This window comes from Doryrhamphus excisus, chromosome 18 (assembly GCF_030265055.1).
Source record: "Doryrhamphus excisus isolate RoL2022-K1 chromosome 18, RoL_Dexc_1.0, whole genome shotgun sequence".
Classification (NCBI taxonomy): domain Eukaryota; kingdom Metazoa; phylum Chordata; class Actinopteri; order Syngnathiformes; family Syngnathidae; genus Doryrhamphus; species Doryrhamphus excisus.
In genome coordinates, this window is record NC_080483.1 from 10,688,504 (window position 1) to 10,710,216 (window position 21,713).

Consider the following 21,713-nt stretch of genomic DNA (forward strand, 5'->3'; position numbering starts at 1 on the left):
AAAATCAGGATTGATGTGTAACAACGCTCAACAGGGAACATTTTCTGCCAGCTTCAAAACAGACGAGACAAGTTCTTTTGAAAAGAATAAGAGGTACTATTTAATAAAACCTGCCTGCAAAGAAACAAATCAATACAACCTAAACAACCCAGACGGCTTCAAAATAGAAATGTCGAAACGTCAACAGAATGTGATGTTACTAAATCGGATGTATGTGCAATGGGAGGGGGCAACCTAAAATAAAGGGAAGACTATCTAGGACCTATGGATGATATCTTACACAAAGGACATACCATCACATCTTGGCACTGATGAAGAATATGACATTGATTAGTAGTGATTATTATTGTGCAAATATGACACATTTTTCCAACATTAGCCACATTTACATGAGGAGTTTTTCTCTTTCCGAATGACCTTTCCGAAAGCAATGGTATACATGGAAAGGAATATTCCAATCACATGTCTACATGCGCCGCTATAATCAACCAGAATAGTCAATGGGGCATACGCAGTAAAGCGTAAACACCAACATCACGTGATACCGACTTCCTCGAGTTTTTCTTTCACTTGTTGGAATAACTCCGTATTGCCAGTTTTTCCTTCGCCCAGTCTTGAAATTTAGTTTGAATCAAAAACAAACTTTCCGCAGCAGTCCAGTGCCGATTGCTCACCTCCATTTTTTTTAAATCGAAGAACGTCTCGAGCTGCGTGTTACGTCATATCTCAGCATTCTCTGAAAGAACGCACCCGGGAACAGGAAAAGGTAAAATTCAATCTTGCTAATATTTTATAATTAAACTCAGCACATTTTTTATATAGATATATATTTTCTTTTTTTACTATAACTGGACTTGTGAATGGCGTATAGAAGAGTTTAGATTCTGTTCCACAGATGGCGGTAATGTACACGAAAACTGCTTGCCAACCGCCAATAAACAACATAAGAAGAAAAACACCACGAAGAAGAACGCACCCTGACAACTTTCCGATTGAGCAGGTACAAGATACCTCAATCGGATTGGGGAAAGGAATATTCCACCCCTGTGAATCCGATTATATATTCATTCGGATTGGCACTTTTCTTTCGGAATGAGGTGTATACAAGGGTTAGATTCTTTCCGTTTGAGCAAATAATCCAAATGGAATTGGAATATTCATGTCCATGTAAACGTGGCTAGTGACCGACTAAACCAATAAATAAGGAATACCAGTGGTAGCAGTGATAGAAACAGCCATGTGACAAGAGCAGCCAGTGTCTCATTTTCTTGCGTCTTTGAATGTGAACGGATCACTGCGCGAGTCATTGGTCATTCTAGGCTGCCAGCTCGCCTGTCCACTTGAATATACACTAACTGGCCTTGCCCGTGGCAGCCTTTAAAGAATATCGCTTTGTTGAAAAGGGTGAGGGCGGGGTGGGGGGCAGCTGAGTAACACTTGGCTGGGGGGGGGGGCATATTATGTACCCCAGACTGAGCATGGTCCCTCGGGTTCAAACTCCTGCATGACTCTAGAGACCTAGAGACTGAAAAATGAGCTTTCTGGTTGTGTTAGCAGTAGTCATTACTAAGAACAGTGTTGATCATCATTTGGGTACTTACGGAAATTAATTATATAAGGTAAATAAACTATTGTAATAGGTGGGAAAATCATGTTTATGTGCTGCAAGTGATCCATTCTTGGCTGCCGGATGCATGAATGAAACATTAAACGTGCCAAGAAAAATTAAAACCTAGAGTTGCCTATGTGAGAGTGCGACACAGTTAGTGATGCACTGTCTTGGTGAATGTGTCATTGAACCTCTGACCCTGTAGCAGCCCTGGCAAGTGTTGCTCTCTCTCAGCCAGCCTTCTCAGCTCCACTAATTAGACTTGCCAGGCTTGACAGGAAATCTGTGGCCGTCCGCCTGCTCACAAATGGCACTCGGCTGTTAGTCACTCCATCTGAGAAGTGTGAAAAAACCGGGGAGATGTCACACTCGCTCATAGAAACACCTGCGCCATGGAGCAAATTCTTCTTGGTCCAAAACAGACGAGCGATTCCACTCGCAACGATCAATAACTTTGCATTAGAGACAAATCATGTCAGTTTCATTTGTTTCATTTGTCAGTATCAAACTCCTTTGATAAAGTTGTTGTCAGATTACAAATGTTGCAGCTATTATTCATAGTATTTTAATCAAAGACAGCTTGCTTTTGATGCTGTCCAACTTTATTTCAAAAGACAAAACAAAACAGACAAACAGTCGACAAATGCTCATTAGAATGAAAAATTCAACTGACCGTGAAAAATAAATTTCCTTGAAGTCGGATTTTTTTTTTTTTTATATGGCATATTTTCACAGTGCAGCTGCACGGCAGTCAAGTGATTAGCGCACAGGCCACACAGCTAGGAGACCCGAGTTTTCTCCGGGTATTCCGGTTTCCTCCCACATTCCAAAAACATGCTAGGTTAATTGGTGACTCCAAATTGTCCATAGGTATGAATGTGAGTGTGAATGGTTGTTTGTCTATATGTGCCCTGTGATTGGCTGGCCACCAGTCCAGGGTGTACCCCGCCTCTCACCCGAAGACAGCTGGGATAGGCTCCAGCAAGGCCGCAACCCTCGTGAGGAAAAGTGGTAGAAAATGAATGAATGAATATTTTCATAGTAATGGAATAGGAAACTTTTTAATTCAATAATTTTAGTTCATTTTGCCATTTTTATAATTAAATATGCATATTTTTGGAGCAATACTAGACAGTAGTTTAGCACAAAACAGCGATCATTCATTATTTAATTAATGTTTGAAAAACAGCGATGGACCGAGGAAGTGATGTTTGAACTGTGATGTAGTGACGGACGAGCGCAATCCAAACTCCCTTTCCTCTTTTTCCAGATAACTGTATGTGGTGCACACAAAATTAAAAACGATTGAGGAAATGACATTCCCATCAGTTATTCCTCTCCTGCAAAAGTCGCCCTGCGACACACACCTACCATTATACGTGTAAGAGGGTTTTCTCCCTCCATTCTGTTTCGCAATTGGCTATTTATCTCAACTTCCTCAAACGTTTTCCGCCTTCAAGAGGCACATGATTAACTTGGGAGGAGGAGAGCACACTTTTGAAGTAGGGTTTGATTGCTTGTGTCGAAATACAACTGAACTACCCTGGCCTGATATTAAAGTGTCTTGTTGTGGACTAGAAATGGCAAAAAAAAATGTGTTTGTTCAACAGACGTGTGGCTCTGTAAATGTAATGTACAATCAGTTGGTCACTGAAGTAATTTGTTCATTCACTGTACAACAGGGTGCCTCGGTAGGCTATACACTTATTTGTGACTCGCAAACTGTTATTCCTTCACTATGTGTTTTTTTTTTTTTTAGTCTTGTATAGTACAATGTGTCTCCATGCCAACAATACAGTGAATGCTGCATGCACTTTTTCACTTTCACTGTGGAGCAGTTGGCTTATCGACACTTCATCAGTTTTGGAGCCTTGATTGCACAAAAATGGCATGTTCCAACTTCACCGCTAAAATAAAATTAAATGATGAAAATCGGTAATTGAAAGTAGAATGGACAACCATTTGCATTCATTCTCTGTCCAATGAAACTCATGCTTAATATCCAATCCAATCCAATCCAATCCACTTTATTTATATAGCACATTTTATAAAACAGAGTTTCCAAAGTGCTGCACAGACTAGTAAAATTAAAAAGTAATAATCCAAAACTAAAAGATCATTTAAGAAATAAAATAGTAAAATAGATATTAAAATATTAAAAACAAGAAACAAAGCAATTAAAGTATAAAAAATAAAACCAATTACAATAAAAACAAAGAACTAAAAGACACAGGACCATACAACTCACTCCGAGTTAAAAGCCAGAGAATAAAAGTGGGTTTTAAAGCTTTCGATGTTGGGGGCCTTTTTTTTTACTTTGGGACAGGAGAGGGTTCCATAGTTTGGGGCCAACCACAGAAAAGGCTCGATCCCCCCTGGTCTTAAGTCTCGTCTTAGGCACCACAAGTTGGAGCTGGCCGAGGTCCGAGATGTATTTGGGGGGCCAGCCCATTCAACACCTTAAAAACAAACAATAAAATCTTAAAGGGGAGGCCAGAATAATATACCCGGAGACAATAGCAGTGATAAAGATGGCCACCGACTCCATTGTGTTCTTATAAATAACAGGTAAGAACATATTTAGGAACAAAAGTTACAAAGTGCAAGGATCTGGTCTTCACTTTTTCTTAGTTGAACACTTTGGAAATGACTTCAGAACCCGACTCTCCGTGGTGGTAGTAATACTAGGCCTCCTACACGTGTGACCCCATACTGACCCTTCTATGTTTCTCATAGCTATCCAGTTGGCAATTAAGACGACAAGAGACGAGAACGGGGTCACCGTGTAAAATATGCTGAATGTCTTTTGTGAATCGATGGGAAAAAAAAAAAATGGGGCCCACATGCAACCGGAGAACAAAGAATGCAAAGTTGCCGACTTTGGCAAGTTTCTTTGCTGTAGATCTCCACATTACAGAACCTCTCACCCACTCTCAGTCATTTTTAAAGTCTTTACCACCAAAACCCCCTCTCTGTTGGAGATGTGGTGACCTTCACCCGCCTTCCTTCTACAAGGAAACAGCTTTGCAGATGTAAAGGAGGCTTTCTCTATCCGCTGAGGTACTTGGGGTCCCTGGTGGAAGAATAGGCTTTCACCAAGGGAGAGTATATCGAGCACTTATCAAAGAGATCAGGCAACTTGTTTTTCTTTTTCTCTACACACCAGAATCAAACTGGAAGTCCAATGTTATTTTTTATTTCTCTCTCCATGTGGGATAGCTATCCAAGGCTCACATTGCAAAAGACTATTTTAGCAGATAAATGAAGGCGTTTGGCCTGAATCTGAGATCACAATATTGTATGAATGTGCTGTTGTTAGTTTTGTTAACTGTCCGTATCTGTAAAAAGTAGCCAAACCAATGTGGGGAACAACTGATACAGAATCTGCTCAGTAAAAAAGCTCTAGTCCACTCGGCTCCATCTGGAGCATACATGTCCAAAAAGGACAGCAGCAATGAGAAACACCCTAGCAAACAACAATGATGAGAACTCTCCTGCATTTACTGTACTTACTGTATTATAACCTTGTGGTTTTCTGGAGTATGCAAAACCAGCAACACTTTGGGTAAGTGCAGTCCATTTGGTACCCTTCCATGTCCTCCTACATAAATGTGTCTCTGTTTTCAGTATGACTTGGCTTCCCAAATTGATGTATATCATAGTGGTTCCCAAACCTTTTACAGTCACGTACCTCTTCAGACATTTGACCTGAGGCCATGTACCCACTGGTTCATTCATTTTATAGTAATTCCAGCTGAAAAATGTGTATTTTGCATGTTGACATTAGATATAAGTTTAAAGTAATCATTCAGACTTACTTATTTGATCCTATGATGCACACAGAGCAAGGAACAACTTGCTGCAGTCTCCTTGTACTTTGAGCTGTTCGGGTGCACTCGTAATTTTGACTTTTAGGCGCTAATTGTTTTCATTTTTATTCACGTACCCCCTGTGTCAATCAACATACCATTGAGGTTGGTACTCAGTGGGATGACTTTGAGAACCACTGGTAGATGCCATCTTTGCTATGTGCTAAAAACCCCCCAAAACATTTAAAAAATCAGCTGGTTCTTTCAAAGCAGCCATTTTCAGCACTCAGGACAGTGATTTCTTCTAAAACGCCAATGTGTAATAAATCCGACACGCTCAACGTTCTATAAACCTCCATCTTGTGTTTCAGACTGTCAAGTTTATGAAGTTGGCCAAACAGAATGTTAATGACATTTTGTGTGCATGAATGATGGCCACAAAATATAGCCCAAACCTCTACAGTTCAACAGCGCCGCAAATTAGAGGCACTATTAAAATAATTTAACACCCCTCTTTTAAACATGCAATAAAAATCGAGCATTAAAGTCTCATGAGGAGAGGAGTTATTGCGGCTCTGTTTTGGCAGTAAAACTGTCACCGGTCTTAACATTGTGACTGATCAGTGTGAGCATTCTCATTACCAGAGCGTACTTAATTTATTTGTACTTCCATCAGAGGATAAATAAGTAGTATTATGAGACAAACATTTGCTGCAAAACAGACCACCAGATTGCCCCTTCGTTCCAGCATATTGAAGGTCGTATTTAAGCAGAACCACCCTAGAACCCAAATCCAGTCTAAAACCAGTATACAGGTATACTGGACTAAATTGCTGGTATAGCAAGACTCTATAATATTACTAGTGGTTTTACCATTCTTTGTCAATGACAAGCCTTCTACTTGTTCCGTGATTGGTTGTAAAAACATCCAACTTTAAGAAGTGAGTGTTCACTGGGGAATCAACCCAAAGAAAGCTACTGTACCTGATACACATGAGTATTACAAGAATTTACATCAATTTATTTATGATGAGCCACACGATGGACGAGTGGTTAGCATGTAAGCCACACAGTCAGGAAATCAGGAAGACCTGTGTTTGATTCTCCGCTTGGGCATCTCTGTGTGGAGTTTGCATGTTCTCCCTATGCGTGTTTTTCTCCGAGTATTCCGGTTTCCTCCCACATTCCAAAAACATGCTAGGTTAATTGGTGACTCCAAGTTGTCCATAGGTATGAATGTGAGTGTGAATGGTTGTTTGTCTATATGTGCCCTGTGATTGGCTGGCGACCAGTCCAGGGTGTACCCTGCCTTTTGTCCGAAGACAGCTGTGATAGGCTCCAGCATGCCCGCGACCCCAGTGAGGTTAATCAGTATAGAAAATGAATTGATTGATTATTTATGAGAGGAGAGAAGTCAGGACAATTCCAAGGTCCCTTGACTGCCAGGGCCCCCAAAAATAGGCAATTCCTAATCAATCAACTTAATTTCGACCAAAAAAAAATATCTAACTTACTTTTTGAAGACAAGTCGTGAAACTTCCAGAGGATGAAACGCTTTCTTTAAGGAGACTCGGATGAACTTCCGCCGCTGAGAAAGGATGCTCTCATCCGATGAATTCAATTATTTTTTCGGGTTATTAGCTAAGCCGTCTGACTGTCACACACATATATGAGTGAGTGTCAACTACATGACTTGGCTGTCGTTTCACATGAGCTGCTGTGAGCCTCCAAAAGTCACCATACTCCAAGTGTTGTTCTTCAAATGTCGTATTAAAGGGTTTTAATGATTTTTACGTTTAAATTTGGTTATAATTTGTATTAATGGGTTCAGGATAGTGTGGGTTTCGTGTGTTAGCAGTTTGTTTCCACAGACAGGAGACATGATTACTTGTGTTTTGAGTGAAAGTGGGAAGGACAACATGGGCATTTATCACCATATGCTGGCCGATACTGATCGGTGGTCAATCTATTGGAGCAAGCTGTGATATATAAATATACAGAATATTCTACAAGACAAGAGCTTAACATTACATTACATTACATTAATAAAAGTAAAATAATAAACATATAAAAATATATTGCAACCTACTAATTGAATTTCTACTACATTACCATGCATTGCTTCTCACAAAGAGGCGGCACGGTGGTCGAGTGGTTAGCGCGTAGAGCTAGGAGACCAGGGTTCAATTCCACCCTCGGCCATCTCTGTGTGGAGTTTGCATGTTCTCCCCGTGCATGCGTGGGTTTCCTCCCACATTCCAAAAACATGCTAGGTTAATTGGCGACTCCAAATTGTCCATAGTTATGAATGTGAGTGTGAATGGTTGTTTGTCTATATGTGCCCTGTGATTGGCCGGCGATGAATGAATGAATGCTCCTCACAAGGCTCTTATGTGCGCTGTGTGTATGTTACCTGCCCGGCTTTCAACCACTAAGACAAAGCGACAATACGACAAAAGGGCTCACTTCAGTCATGCCATTGTTCTATGGAACAAATGCACCAAGGTGCTGAAACCAATGCATAGAATGAATTGTCTTCCTGCCAGTTTTGTATGATTGATTAATTTGTTTATCATCGTCCCGGGCCTAATGCCCATTTTTCTGTTGTCACGTTTTAATCTTGTGACCAGTCGTAGTAATTATACTATACAATACAAAACCTCTACCAGGGGGGCCATCACTGTATAACTTCCGATGCAGTGCAATACTTCAATCATTTAGAAACATGGCCTTGGCATTCATAAGATAAGCACTTGATTTGAAGATGCACCAAAATGTCTGAAATTAGGACGCACAATTAGCTGTTGTGATTATGTGGAGGCTGTTAATCAAGAGGTGATGTGGATCTGTGTGTGGAATAGCAAAATAATAACGATTCAGGTCACAAGCAAGGCTATTGCCCAGAGCTATTGTTCTGCGTATTTCAGTTGATATTTGGTTGTCTCGGCTGCTGTAAGAAGTGATGTTACACAGCACAAAGTTACACATTCGGCACGTTGCAAAAAAACCATTCCATTGCCGCCGGCCTCTCCCGCTTTAAGTATTTCAGTTCCCACTGGGCTTGTACAGAGGAGGAAAAAGACAAAATATTTGCGGTAGTGCGTCAGGAGAAAACCAATATGAAATGAGCTTAGGTTTTCATTATGTATCCTCAGCACTATGCATCATCACGCAGTTATCCAGTGCTCACAAATCCCAAAGCACTGCAGCCATGAAGACGATGTATAGCATCATTTTTAATAGCTAAAGCCTTAGTACTGTACACAATATAGCATCTCTCATACGCAATCTATGTTGTCAACACTCAGGTCATTGGGGTAGAATGTTACTTTATGAGTTACATTGCTGCCCTAGTTTGAGCCGCTTTTGTAATTGCATATAATAAAAGGATTACATCGAAAAAAACCTACACTTAAGATGCCAACACAATGAAGCAGAAACGATCCAGACGTTGTGAGCGTTTGTTAATAAAACATCAAACTAATCACAAATTACATTGTCTGAGATTTCTGCTCCAGAGGCCAGCTCATTATTTGTGTCTTGCTTGACAAGTGTTTTATTGTTGCTCCCAGCTTAGAGAGGAAGGTTAGCTGAGCCATCGCTAACAAATACTCCTGCTGCAGAGACAACATAAATTTGGAGGCAATCAATCAAACTTTGTCTTGCTACACAAAGCCTGTCTTAACAGTTATGGAAATCCAACAATAATGCTGTCTTCGCATGGGGTATGTTATGCTCTCTTGATACCACGTACAGTTTTTTTCTGCAAATTTCAAAATGTTTATACATCTATAGATATTCATGTACAGGAGGTGCCGAGTCTATGTACGTATTACATTCCCACGACAGGATGTACGTTGACTTCTAGTGTTAGTTGGAACTTCACATAAGTCATTTCCAGCATAAACCGAATACAAGAAGTACATACACGAAACAGCTGTAATATTATAATTAAATTAAACAGAAATAAAAAGGATAACGTGGCAGCACGGCGGTCGAGTGGTTAGTGTGCAGACCTCACAGCTGGGAGACCAGGGTTCAATTCTCTTGTGGCCACCAATTTTTTTCTCCAGGTACTCCGGTTTCCTCCCACATTCCAAAAACATGCTAGGTTAATTGGCGACTCCAAATTGTCCATAGGTATGAATGTGAGTGTGAATGGTTGTTTGTCTATATGTGCCCTGTGATTGGCTGGCCGCCCGTAGACAGCTGGGTTAGGCTGCAGCACCACCACCCCACCCCCCGTGAGGATAAGCGGTAGAAAATGAATGAATGAATGAATAAAAAGGAGAACAACTCCTTACTTTTATCCCTGTGGTTGGCTTGCACATTGGAAGGATTGTTGCAAGTGTCACGATTTGGACTGCACCCCCTCATGACAGCTCCTTATGTTTTCCTCCTTTTCCTGTGTCTCCGGTTTCTATGCCCTCATTTTGTCTCCATTTCCTTCGTTATTCCCTGTCTAGTTTAGTCCCGCTTTAGACGCTCTTATTTTCCCATTCACTTCCTGTTGTGTCTCAGATCCTGCCCTCCTTTCTTCCACACCTGTTAGCAATTTCCTTTCTCCTATTTAGGTTCAGGTGTGTGCCTTGACTGATTGTCCTTTGTTTGATGCTAGTTGTTGATGAGTTGGTTTGTTTCCTGCAGGACAATTGCCTTGATTAAAATTATTTTTTTTTTTAACCTGCAAAACGTTTCACGTGTCACGACCATGCCCGCTTGTAACAGCAAGGCTTATTGGTGTGAGAAAGTCTGATACTGGAAACACTAAGCTGCTTATCACTGTCCATTTCACAGGAGCAGATCCTTTCACATGTTCTTTATCGTTGATGTTGACCTCGCCGTTTGAGTTTTCTTTCACGCATTGCCATCAGAAGAGTAGTACCTTGTTGTTTACCTTGTAGACACGTGTTGCTTCACTTCCCACTACCACGGTTTTACAGATGTATGAATTAATCAATTTTATGATGAATATGGCCTATTTTTAGAGAATGGAAAAATTGCATATATGAGCAAATTTCCAAGTGGCTAAAGAAATTTAAATGCAAAAACTGTATAATGCATTCAGAAGACACATTCAATGACATTGTGATATGTAGTATTCTACACTGATCACTAGCTGTTTTTGTTTAAAATTAATCCCCATTAGTTGATTCCACAGTAGCAACTAATCTCCTGGGTTTTGTGTCTTGAGGTATCTAATAATGTAAAAAAAAATATTCAGAAGGATCCTAAAGAGGTTATTTTTATGCTGTAATCATGAAAATATTACATTTATAAATAAGCAATCCTTCCTGGATTCGACTTGAGGTCAACCTAATTTCTGCAAACCTTTGCTAAACCATTAAAGAAGTACATGTATTCATAGGCTTTAATTCTCCTTCCCAGCCATTCACATAAGGATGTTTATCCGGAGATACATACAGCAAGTAACAATGTCAAATATCTACTTTGAGAAAAAAAAACTTCATTTGGCGGATACACAAATTTACACAAGACCTCGTTTGTCATCCGACTAAACTGTCAAAGCCCGAAGGCAGCGTCATGACTTGATGTCAGCCTGCCGTGATCTACAGTTTGGCAATGCCTGCCAGCGTGTAAACCACAATAATTCATGTGTACTGTCTTCTTTGTGACACGCTCATATACCCAACTCCCAAAGTCAGTTGAAAGCAAAAATGTCCTGTTGTAATCTCTTTCAAATTCATATCTACTGACCTGAGTAGCTTCTGAAAATGGATGATGTGTGAACACCACTGCAAGAAGTACAGTACAGATGTTTTCTGTGGAAATGAGAAGTGATTAATTTTGCTATATCATTAAAAAATGAATTTGTGTCTTCATAATAAAACTGATTTTAAAAAATTTTAAAAAATTGGTGGCCAAACGGTGGAAAACAAGTTTAAAAAACATGCATGTTAGGTTAGTTGGAGACTGTAAATGTTCCGTAGGTATGACTTTGAGTTTTAATGATTGTTTGTAGATCCAGCATGTGCCCTGCGATTGACTGCCCACCGTGACCCAAATGACAAGAAGCTGTATAGAAATGAACTGACTTATGACACCATCTACTTCAATCGTGTTATGTCACATAGTATTAAAAATTAATGGGGCTCTGGCCTTGACATAGAATAAAAGTAATTTGGCCTCAAGGGTGCCAACATTCGAAAGTAGTGCAAGCATTATAGCCTGTTCTATTTTCGCTTTTCAGTATAAAAGCTCTGCCCAATTTAACATGCACACGCACGCTAGTTCAGTCAGCCAATGATTGAGATTTGACAAAGTTTAGAAACGGACATTGGCTATGATTGAGTGCATAGCCTATCATAACAACATGACTGCAATTTTTTGATTTCCTCTCTGAGGAAAGATTTGAGCTTCCACCTCAGCTAATGTGGCCATGATTCATCACATTGTATTCTAGGAATAGGATGTGGACATTGCTGTAGAATATAGAACATTTGAAGTAGATTTGCTGTAAGGATGAGCCGGATACTAGTTAAAAATTAGTTTCCGTTACGGATAATGGATTTTTGCCGGGTACGAGTATGAAACGAGTACATCTCGTAATTATCCGTATTCGGGTTTAAAGAAAATGCTCATTATGTATTCACTCTTCAAGCTCTGTAATTAGCCAGTCACACACAGTGACCGCCTGTCCAGAGACACAGAGAAGATCAGCGGTGCCTCATTCACATGCAATTGGGACGTTGAAAATGGCTCTGCTTGGTAAAGTTGTTCCATAACATGCGTGGTGCGCAACAATTCCTTGAAATGTGCCTTTGCCTTATTCCGTTAAGTCATCCTAAAATGGACATGGTACCTACACAATAAAAATGTTGTTAATTTTCAGTTAGCAGTACACAGACAGTGGTAATAGTAACCTGCATTTACTGGTACATTTGCACAGTAGCACAAAAGTGGCATCAAGCATTTTGCATGTATGGCTGACAAAAGGGTACTTAAATATTACACCCCTCTCAATATGTTGCAGTATGCAACTTTAAATCTTGTAATGTAAATTATACACTTCACAAAACAGTGGGCACGATCGTGCATCAGTCACAGATTTTTTTTTTTTTTTTTACGTCCTGATTTGGCTAGTGATAAGTCAGTTGGAAAACTGTATGTAGTACTGAACACGGTGCTTTTGAGTAAAATACAGTCAACAAAGCTGACAAATGATTTGCCATATTTACATGAATCACTAGCTTCAAAATAATTAAAGAATAAAGCCTAAATGATCACTTACACACATACACAGTACACATACGTATAGGGAAATAACAATACATATAGCAACATCCGATTAATCCATGTAAATTCCAGACTTAAAATATGTACATATAAGTATGATATGAATGCAAATCATCCCTAATCTGCAGTAAATAATGAAAACCGGAACCTCAGGGAACCTTGCGGAACACCAGTGTTAAGTGTACATGGGTGGGTGGTTAATGTGTATATGGTAGTTAAGCAGTATGCCAGTCTTCTCCATATGGCCAAAAGCAGTCAACAACAGTTGCTATTGAGGCATTTGCGTAGTGATTGCGCTACAGGCTAATCTCACATAAATCGACACATTATAAGTACTTGGTAAATACAGTTAGCAGATGCCTTTTATTGCACGAGTAATTCATTACTGTGGCGAGATGGGAACGAGAGCGCATGACACAACATTTAATCGTGTAAAATAGCCTCCTTGCAAGAGATGATTGCACAAATGAGAAGTTCCCCTTCGCAGCCGGCGCTCCGTACCCTTTACACTGCATCAATTAGCGACTACATTTTATGGGCCATTAAAACTTGGCTCCAGCAGTTAAGATCAGCAGCGGCCAATGTTTGCATTAAAACCAAGCCCCTCCTATCATGAAAGAAAGCCTGTCCGCCCTTTCACCAACAGATTCAATTCAATTGCAGAGTGACATTTAACTCATTATGGCGATATTGTGGTGTTCAGTGTTTAAAAATCGGAGGAGGGCATTTTGTTCATCACCTCTCTGTAGAATCATGTGTCGAGTAGCAGATTGACATAATCAGTAGAAGGGCGGACACAAGAGTCATTATGTCGTCCTCGGCGTCGACACTTTAGAGGAAGCGACAACGGAAGGGTGATATCAGACACTCCTCTACACGAGGACACACATTTCTACAGCTATAAAGGCACAAAAAAAACCCTTTCAAATTTAAAGCTTCCTTTTGAAGCCAAATGGATGGCCCCCTCGGAGAGCAGGCAGCCGTTCCCCGCTCACCACCCCTTCCCTTATAGCGATATTAACCCGCTGTAATTAATCAAAGTTTTACTTTACTATTTAAAGCCGGTTCTTGATTTAGCAGACAAAGCACCCCTGACATTGGATTGTGATGATTTTGCCAATGCCAAAGACAATTAGCACTTCCATTAATGCAATGTTCTCTTTCAGAGACATTAGGGTCAGTCTCCATTGTAAACATTGTCACCAAAGAGGAGACATGTGGACGGCTGAGATAGTGGGGAGGGAGCACAGGGGTCACAAAAATGTTGCAATATTCAAAAAGTAAAAAAAAAAAACATCATGTACTGGTTTTGTATTCAGTAGGAAATTAAAAGGTTGAAGGCCAAATCTTTACAATTCTATCTTCTTAGTGCTTTTCAAAGAGTGGCAAACTTTCAGCATCAATGAATGATACACAAAACTCCAACCTCCAAGAACCGGCATAAAAATTACCAGGCAATATGTAAAAGCATACGCAGACCTTAGGTTTACTGTGATTATGGTAGGAAATAGGAAAGGCCGATGTGCGAATTATTGCTTTTTCTTTCTCTGTTTTGACAATAACACTGACTGAGCATTCATTCATTCATTCATTCATTTTCTACCGCTTTTCCTCACAAGGGTCACAGGGGTGCTGGAGCCTATCCCAGCGGTCTTCGGGCGAGAGGCGGGGTACACACTGGACTGGTCACCAGCCAATCACAGTGTACAAACACCAAAAATGTTAAAAATCATAAAAAATCTGCTTGTTGAATAGCTTCAGTACGACAATATTTGTACACACAATTACAATTATGATTATTTTCTTCATCAATCTGAATCATGTTGTTTCAATTAATGGAATAAACAACCATAAATGGACCAAATTAATATGAAACAAACACCTACAGTTAGTAGTGGGGTCCGCGATAAAAGCTGATATGTGTGAATATCTTTTTTGTGCTAAAAAAATAGATGATAAATCAAGATCATGATAAATTAAGTCACATTCCATTCACTAATTGTTTATTTTGTTTTATTGATGTTTGTGCCACATGTAAATGTGCAGCTTTTCAAATTGCACTAAACTTTTTGTAGAGACAAAATGTATACAAAATATTGCGTTTTTTTAATAACTTATATTGCATATTTCAGTATTTGTCTTATTTTGCTCATTCATTCATTTTCTACCGCTTATCCTCACGAGGGTCGCGGGGGTGCTGGAGCCTATCCCAGCTGTCTTTGGGCGAGAGGCGGGGTACACCCAGGACTGGTCGCCAGCCAATCATAGGGCACATATAGACAAACAACCATTCACACTCACATTCATACCTATGGACAATTTGGAGTCGCCAATTAACCTAGCATGTTTTTTTGGAATGAGGACCTGGAGAAAAAAACACACATGCACGGGGAGAACATGCAAACTCCACACAGAGATGGCCGAGAGTGGATTTGAACCCTTGTCTCCTAGCTGTAAGGTCTGCGTGCTAACCACTCAACTGCCATGCAGCCTGTTTGGTGAAGCAATGAATTCCCAATCAAAGTCGACACAATGAAAGGATCATGCAAAGAAGATCTACTCACAATAACCAAAAAAAATCAATAGTAGCATCGACGTGTGCCTTGGATACTTGTGAAAGAGAGGAGTGATTTTTCAAACTTGCATCTAATTTTACTAAATATATCCAGTTCGACACAACACAGCGCCAGGAAGTATCACCCTGCTGCTAACTTAAAATACAGGCAAGTTGTACATTTTAGATCAAACCAAAGCTCTGATCAACAGGCTTACAAAAGAGCAGAATTCCTTTACCTCTATGCCAGCTGGAGTGTCGCTTGTACATGAATCTGTGTGGGTGTTGGCACATTTTTTTGTAATTATTGAATGACAAAACCGAATTGCATAACTAAGATAAGGGATTTCATGTTCCTAATGAAAACAGAATAATAATGCAATAATGCAATTCTTGCAATCAAATTTTGTATTGGATTTCATTTGATTGTGCAGGTGTACCTAATAATGGAAGGGAGCTGTTCAACTTTGATACTCAATTAACTATATATACTATGTATACATATACTGTAGAGAGAGCAAAAGAGAGAGAAAATATGTATTAATTAACATAGATTTGATTTCAAATAAGCATTACTGATGTGCACAGTATAAAGACTCCTTGGTAGCCATAAGAAAGTCACAAGGGCATTGAGATAAACAGCAGTAAGCAGCGGTGTCTGTCAGTCAGTATCTGCTCTGTCACATTTTTGACAAGTGCAATGGTCGCAAGGTTGCTTTTGGCAACAGTATGTTTCTAACTTCGACAAACATCAGATGACAGATTGTGTCCTTAAAATAAACCGTGACTTACACTTAAAATGACACTGACTTGAATACACCACGGCTAAAACCAAACATAAAGCGCCAAAAAAGTAAGTATGTAGTATACAAATCGTGACAATTCATCAGCTGGCATCTGTCTGTCTTGAGACTATTATTCTGAGCTAATAAGAAAAGACTACTTTCTAAACCAAAGTGGGCAAAAACTTTAAACCCTCATGGATGGACTCGTCAGTCAGATTTAATTAAAAGATTCATGACCTTTTTCATGTTTTTCCCAAATATAAAATCTTGCACCGCTTTTACTCCAGTGGTTTGTATGATGTATTCAAGAGGTTTCCAACTTGAAGTTCCAAGCCGAAGCAAGAATGTCTGGAATTTGATCACACGAAAATGATTGATTAGAATCATAGCAGCTTCGGATCATTTTTTTTTTTTTTTTTTTACTTTTACTCACCTGCATACCGACATCAATCAATACCGATATTGGCAGCATACAGAGCTTCCCTCAAACTGATGTCAGCTCACATTTCATGATAATGAATGACCACGTTATATTTCTTGCTGCACAGTGGTCAAGTGGTTAGCATGCAGACCTCACAGCTAGGAATTCAGGGTTCAATTCCACCCTCGGCCATCTCTGTGTGGAGTTTGAATGCCCCCCCCCCTGCATGCGTCGGTTTTCCTTCCATAAAAAGCTAGCTCATATTAACTTGTTTTCTGGTCCGGGTTTTCTCCGGGTACTCCGGTTTCCTCCCACATTCCAAAAACATGCTAGGTTAATTGGCAACTCCAAATTGTCCATAGGTATGAATGTGAGTGTGAATGGTTGTTTGTCTATATGTGCCCTGTGATTGGCTGGCGACCAGTCCAGGGCGTACCCCGCCTCTTGCTCGAAGACAGCTGGGATAGGCTCCAGCACCCCCTGTGAGAATAAGCAGTAGAAAATTAATTAATGAATGAATGTGCAAAATAAGACAAATACTGAAATATGCAATATAAGTTATTAAAAAACTGCAATATTTTGTATAATTTTGTCTTTACAAAAGGTTTAGTGCTAATACAGTCATAAATAAGTAAAAATGCAATTTCAAAAGCTGTACATTTACATGTGGCACAAACATCAATAGAACAAAATAAACAATTCGTGAAAGGAATGTGACTTTATAATTATTTTTTCATATCTCCAGCCTATAAGATATGAATTTATAGTGAATGCACAAGGGACTTTTGACGTTAAACCGTTCTCAGCGTTGAGAGTGACTCATTCAACTTGTCTCGACAAGCACCAGCCAACCAGTGTTTTTATTTTCATGCGAGGCACCATGAGGAAATATCTTCTATCTCAAGAAATTGAACTGTTGTTGCTCTATGACCTGCAGTGCTCAGTCAAGACTCACTCATCCTCTACACATTGGATTTCTTCAGCTCAGTAGTCACCGAGCGTCGACAGGAATGATCAATAAGGTCCTCTTTTACCGCTTCACTTCACAACTGTCTGTCACGGCCGCAGCTTCGGAATACTTTGACGTGCACAAACAGCGAGGTAAACAAACTTTAGATTGGCAAAGGTGAGTTTAACAGGGGGATTTTTGTTTAAATATTCTTTTCACTTAGACTCCCCCGTCTTACACCTTCTCTATTTGGAGAACATTTCATTTTGTCTCACAGGAATGCAGACTATTTTACCCAACTATTTGTATCAATTCTCTTGTTTTTTCTGCCTGTACAGCCTACTTTTTTTATTCCTGTGGACAATTCCTCCAGGACAAAATGCCACCTTTGTTTGGAAAGGGAGCAGCTTGGGTGGTATTGTCTTGCCGGGTTTCCAAACTCAGGCTTTGATCATTTTTGACAGAGCAATATGGTTACCCTTTAGAACGGTGCACGGCACTGCAGTATGTGCTTTTGAAACGCACACATAGCTGTTAAACTTGCAGAGGAAGAACTTCATCAGTTCATTTCACTTCAGCGTCAACTTGAATTACACCAGCTTAGACTCCAAGCTTGGGACTAACAAAACCTTCATATAGCTTGTCCAACCACAAACGTGTGAGTAAGGTCTCCCCTGCCAGAAGAAGGGAGGAACTGCAGCATGAGGAAAGTAAAGAAAAATATTTTTTCACACTTGCTAAAGTATGACAATGCTAATGGTTTATTTTTATTTGAACATGCATATAAGTGACAACAGAATGCCTGTACATCACATACATCGATTCACAGTTTCACAAAAGGAAAAGGAGTAGGAAGAAGCAAAGCTTATTTAATACTACCCCACTATCTGTTGCAGTACATTTATTCACGTCCTGTATTCTTTATGTGATTGTTTTTTTAAGACATAGAAAAGTGATAAGGTAATGTAACAACATGGTGATATAATTAATATTTCTTCATAATCATAATAAATACAAACCATGTATAATAATGTTTTTATGTTGTTTATTCCTTCGAAGCCGTAAGAGTTTCAGCTAAAATGAAAAGAAAGGTGGTGAGACCAGCCATGTTGTTTGGTCTTGAGACAGTGGCACTGAGTAAAAGACAGGACATAGAACTAAGGGTAGCTGAGGATGCTGAGGTTCTCATTGGGAGTGACCAGGATGGATAGGATCAGGAACTAGTACATCAGAGGGACATTACATGTTAGAGGCCTTGGAGATAAAGTCAGAGACACCAGACTGAGATGGATGGGACATGTCCAGAAAAAAGATAGTGAATATATTGGTAGAAGGATGCTGCATTTAGAGCTGCCACGTAGGAGGCGTAGAGGAAGACCAAAGAGGAGGTTTATGGATGCAGTGAAGGAGGACATTAGAGTAGTTGGTGTGAGCGAGACAGGGTTGTTCCGGGAACAACTCTTGCGTCATTGGTTATAACGATGGACCACCAAAGAGCGTAGCACATGTGAGCTAACTAAGCTACTTTGTCCAAAAGATTCCACTTTGCTTGAGTAGAAGGGTTAGAAAGGTTTATGCCCAATAAAAAAAGGTCCTCATATTGCTTCTTACATGATTAAAACAGCCTGAATGGCTCCCTGTCATAATGGTCAGTCTTTTTAAACAGCTGTTAAGAACTTGGCGTATGAGACAATCCTAAAGAAGACGTTCTGCTGACTTTAGTCTGTTATCATTCCCAATATTTATTCATACATATGCCTTAACAACCATATACCAATGTCTGGTCAGAAATATAAATACATCCCAAAGACGAATATTCTGTATTTCTGTTTAAATTATGCACTATTCTACATGGGAGGCAAACCGTTGTATAAATCACATGGATCACAGAGTACCCCCCCTCCCCCATACAACTAGCCCCACAAGACTTGCTCCTTTACATCTGTCATCCGCAGACTCTAGCAGAACAAATATTACATCATTTCAATTTGTTTTTTTTTTCCAGATTGTGAATAACTGAATGGAGTAGTATTCCCTCCATCCATTTCATCTGTTTGAACAATCTGCAGTCTATTCCTCAATGCATGCAAAGGCAAGACTCTATTCCAAGGATCCAATAGCGTGCCTGGTATAAAAATAAAAATGTCTACAATGTCCATTTCATATTGGATGTATAATAGAAGTATAGGGACCATTTATATAAGCAGAATCCTGGCAGCCATGGGCTATGAAGCAAATGCAGTATGTGTTTGGACCTTGCATTTTCTGAAGAAGAGATAGAACCTTCAAGGTGAATGAGATGAATACAGTGGCGCCGCCAGAAATTCCGGGTACCATGAAAAAAAAAAAAATCAGCTTGCTTTCCCAGTGACTCACTTTTTTCACTGGGACAGGAAAAGATACATTTATGGAAAGACAGGGCTGCTGATGACTCATTTGTTTTTGAACATGGTAAATGGGTAAGGGACAACTGATTCAATAATATATGCTAAATATTTACCCTTGCTGATTAAATGCAATGATATGGAGGCTAACACAACATGTTAACGTTATGCTAGTTTATTTGGTAATGTATTGATAATGATTTAATTTTATTTGAACACAACAGAGTTGAACAGTTTTGGTCGAGGCATTGACCCCTGGGGTACTCCACATGTAATATTTAAACTTGTGTGTTCTCCTACCTTTACATATTGCTTCCCGTCAGCTAAGTAGCTTTTGACCCAGTTCATTAAGAGGTTGATTACCATGACACAGTCTGGTTCGGCTACAAAAAAAAATAAAAATAAAAACAGGTCACATATTGACACCCTTATCGATTGCGTCTCTTCTCTCACCTTTCTCGCGTTTCTTTTTTCACTCCCAGACATTATTTTGCTAGGCACGAGTGGCGTTGTTTCACGCTGCTCTGTCGCAACTGTCAATTGACAGCACACAGTGCAGCTATGAAGCACTGTAAAGGTCGTAGAGGATCAAACAATTATTGTTGCTATTGGGGGTGGGCAGTCAATATGGACGTTCTGGTCAATGTGGATATTTAACTGTTATTACCAAATACAAGAAATTGTTTTTTTTTCTGAATATATATTTTTTTAAATCACAACCAGATAACAAATTGGGTCCCTGAATTGTCGTATGGATGAATGCTTTTCCATCTACAAATCTTTGAAGATACGTACCCCCACTTTAGCGCTGTCCTTCTGGCAAAACAACACTAAATTTGAAAAAGTCCTTGTAAAAAGCTCAAATTACTTTGTATAAAAATTCCTATTATCTCCCTCAAGGCCAGTTACGAAGTATTTTCCCACTGGCATTCACAATGCAGAGCATTACTTCCATCAATTGAGATGACCATGGCTCTCAGGCTGTCTCAGCAAGATAGAATGGTTTTGTGATGTACTTCCACACTATAGAAAGAGATTGACCAATCTAATCGTGCCTTTCATTATCATTAGGTGAAACCCTGACTGTGGCACCAGCCGCGTTGTTTACTAAAGGCCTGCAGACAGCTGCAAATAAATGAAGAAGGACTAACTCTGGAGGGAACACGAGGACGCTCACGCTGGGATTTGCTGACTAGTTTTGTCACTGCACGGAGGCCTTGTGTGCACCCCCCACCCCATGCACAACTTTTTTTTGCATGTTTAAAATATCCATTCATCATAGCACTACTTCCTCTCACATTAATTCCTGCCTTGGTAATATAGTTTTGCCTAATTAATCTTTCACCCACTTTACACCGCAGTCACTATCACATCCGCAGAAGCCGCTGCTTACTTCATTTGAAAAATGATCTCAAAGAATAACACTATAATAAATGTATTCTATTCTGGGGGCTCATTTTCTTTGTGGACATCTGTCTGTGTTGCAGTTAAAGTTTTTTGTGCATATGTTTTGTACAAGGCGGCACGGCGGTCGAGTGGTTAGCGCGCAGACCTCACAGCTAGGAGACCAGGGTTCAATTCCACCCTCGGCTATCTCTGTGTGGAGTTTGCATGTTCTCCCCGTGTATGTGTGGGTTTTCTACGGGTACTCCGGTTTCCTCCCACATTCCAAAAACATGCTAGGTTAATTGGCGACTCCAAATTGTCCATAGGTATGAATGTGTATGAATGTGAGTGTGAATGGTTGTTTGTCTATATATGTGGCATGTGATTGGCTGGCGACCGGTCCAGGGTGTACCCCGCCTCTCGCCCGAGGACAGCTGGGATAGGCTCCAGCACCCCCGCGACCCTCGGAAAAGGCGGTAGAAAATGAATGAATGTTTTGTACATTCTGCTCTTATTTACATTCATTCATGTCTTCAGTTATGGTCAGCTACGACACAAC

At 39.9% G+C, this 21,713-nt stretch overlaps 1 long non-coding RNA gene across 1 annotated transcript; it reads left to right on the plus strand.

Annotated features, from left to right (window-relative positions):
* Positions 1 to 532: 532 nt before the first annotated feature.
* Positions 533 to 21,291, plus strand: LOC131106564 (uncharacterized). The gene is made up of 4 exons (XR_009120093.1): positions 533 to 766; positions 17,373 to 17,536; positions 19,390 to 19,512; positions 20,840 to 21,291. It is a non-coding gene; the product is annotated as an uncharacterized LOC131106564 (long non-coding RNA).
* Positions 21,292 to 21,713: the final 422 nt, after the last annotated feature.